Source organism: Schistocerca nitens, chromosome 1, assembly GCF_023898315.1.
Source record: "Schistocerca nitens isolate TAMUIC-IGC-003100 chromosome 1, iqSchNite1.1, whole genome shotgun sequence".
Lineage (NCBI taxonomy): Eukaryota > Metazoa > Arthropoda > Insecta > Orthoptera > Acrididae > Schistocerca > Schistocerca nitens.
Genome location: NC_064614.1, coordinates 65,089,982 through 65,092,766, shown reverse-complemented (window position 1 = coordinate 65,092,766; position 2,785 = coordinate 65,089,982). Strand labels below are relative to the sequence as shown.

At 43.8% G+C, this 2,785-nt stretch overlaps 1 non-coding gene across 1 annotated transcript; it reads right to left on the bottom strand.

Annotated features, from left to right (window-relative positions):
- Window positions 1-363: 363 nt before the first annotated feature.
- On the bottom strand, window positions 364-438 carry Trnas-cga (transfer RNA serine (anticodon CGA)). The gene has a single exon. It is a non-coding gene; the product is annotated as a tRNA-Ser (tRNA).
- Window positions 439-2,785: the final 2,347 nt, after the last annotated feature.

Genomic DNA, 2,785 nt, shown 5'->3' with positions numbered 1-2,785 from the left:
CATCTCCGTAACGTTTTCGCGATTACTAAATGATCCTATAACGAAGCGCGCTGCTCTCCGTTGGATCTTCTCTCTTCTATCAACCCTATCTGGCACGGATCCCACACTGGCGAGCAATATTCAAGCAGTGGGCGAACAACTGTACTGTAACATACTTCCTTTGTATTCTGATAGCATTTCCTTACGATTCTTCCAATGAACTCAGTCTGGCATCTGCTTTACCGACGATCAACTTTATATGATCATTCCATTTTAAATCACTCTTAATGCCTACTCACAGATAATTTATGGAATTCAGAATGAGATTTTCACTCTGCAGCGGAGTGTGCGCTGATATGAAACTTCCTGGCAGATTAAAACTGTATGCCCGACCGAGACTCGAACTCGGGACCTTTGCCTTTCGCGGGCAAGTGCTCTACCAACTGAGCTACCGAAGCACGACTCACGCTCGGTACTCACAGCTTTACTTCTGCCAATATCTCGTCTCCTACCTTCAAAACTTTACAGAAGCTCTCCTGCAGAGTGAAAATCTCATTCTAGAAACATCCCCCAGGCTGTGGCTAAGCCATGTCTCCGTATTATCCTTTCTTTCAGGAGTGCTAGTTCTGCAAGGTTCGCAGGAGGGCTTCCGTAAAGTTTTGAAGGTAGGAGACGAGACACTGGCAGAAGTAAAGCTGTGAGTACCGGGCGTGAGTCGTGCTTCGGTAGCTCACATGGTAGAGCACTTGCCCGCGAAAGGCAAAAGTCACGAGTTCGAGTCTCGGTCGGGCACACAGTTTTAATCTGCCAGGAAGTTTTAATTTATGGAATTAACTGCTTCCAATTGCTGACCTGCTATATTGTAGCTAAATGATAGAGGATCTTTCTTTCTATGCATTACACTTGTCTACATTGAGATTCAGTTGCCATTCCCTGCAACATGCGTCAATTCGCTGCAGACCCTCCTGCATTTCAGTACAATTTTCCATTGTTACAACCTCTCGATACACAACAGCATCATCCGCAAAAAGCCTCAGTGAACTTCCGATGTTATCCACAAGGTCATTTATGTATATTGTGAATAACAACGGTCCTACGACACTCCCCTGTGGCACACCTGAAATCACTCTTACTTCGGAAGACTTCTCTCCATTGAGAATGACAAGCTGCGTTCTGTTATCTAGGAACTCTTCAATCCAATCACACAATTGGTCTGATAGTCCAGATGCTCTTACTTTGTTCATTAATCGACTGTGGAGAACTGTATCAAACGCCTTGCGGAAGTCAAGAAATACGGTATCTACCTGGGAACCCGTGTCTATGGCCCTCTGAGTCTCGTGGACGAATAGCGCGAGCTGGGTTTCACACGATCGTCTTTTTCGAAACCCATGCTGATTCCTACAGATAGATTCCTAGTCTCCAGAAAAGTCATTGTACTCGAACATAATACGTGTTCCAAAATTCTGCAGCTGATCGACGTTAGAGATATAGGTCTATAGTTCTGCACATCTGTTCGACGTCCCTTCTTGAAAACGGGGATGACCTGTGCCCTTTTCCAATCCTTTGGAACGCTACGCTCTTCTAGAGACCTACGGTACACCGCTGCAAGAAGGGGGGCAAGTTCCTTCGCGTACTCTGTGTAAAATCGAACTGGTATCCGATCAGCGATTTTAATTGTTTCTCTATCCCTCAGTCGTCTATTTAGATATCTACCATAATGCCACCTGTGCGACAATCTAGAGAAGGAACTACAGTGCAGTCCTCCTCTGTGAAACAGCTTTGGAAAAAGACATTTAGTTTTTCGGCCTTTAGTATGTCATCCTCTGTTTCAGTACCATTTTGGTCACAGAGTTTCTGGACATTTTGTTTTGATCCACCTACCGCTTTGACGTAAGACCAAAATTTCTTAGGATTTTCTGCCAAGTCAGTACGCAGGACTTTACTTTCGAATTCACTGAACGCCTCTCGCATAGCCCTCCTCACATTACATTTCGCTTCGCGTAATTTTTGTTTGTCTGCAGAGCTTTGGCTATGTTTATGTTTGCTGTGAAGTTCCCTTTGCTTCCGCAACAGTTTCCTAACTCTGTTGCTGTACCCCGGTGGATCTTTTCCATCTCTTACGATCTTGCTTGGCACATACTCATCTAACGCATATTGTACGATGGTTTTGAACTTTTTCCACTGATCCTCAACACTATCTGTACTCGAGACGAAACTTCTGCGTTGAGCTGTCAAGTACTCTGAATCTACTTTTCGTCACTTTTGCTAAACAGAAAAAGCTTCCTACCTTTTTTAATATTTCTATTTACGGCTGAAATCATCGATGCAGTAACCGCTTCATGATCGCTGATTCCCTGTTCTGCGTTAACTGTTTCAAATAGTTCAGGTCTGTTTGTCACCAGAAGGTCTAATATGTTATCGCCACGAGTCGGTTCTCTGTTTAACTGGTCTAGGTAGTTTTCAGATAATGCACTTAAAAAAATTTCATTGGATTCTTTGTCCCTGCCACCCGTTATAAACGTTTGAGTCTCCTAGGCTATATCCGGGAAATTCAAATCTCCACCCAGAACTATAACATGGTCGGGCAATCTATTCGAAATATTTTCCAAATTTTCCTTCAGGTGCTCTGCCACAACAGCTGCTGAACCAGGGGGCCTATAGAGACATCCAATTACCATTCATCACACCATGCAGAAATCCTGTCTAAGTCATCCCGTATTCTCCTACAGTCACTCGAAGAAGGTACTTTTCCCTATACTAAAACATCAGCAAACAGTCGCAGATTATTGCTGACTCTATTCGTAAA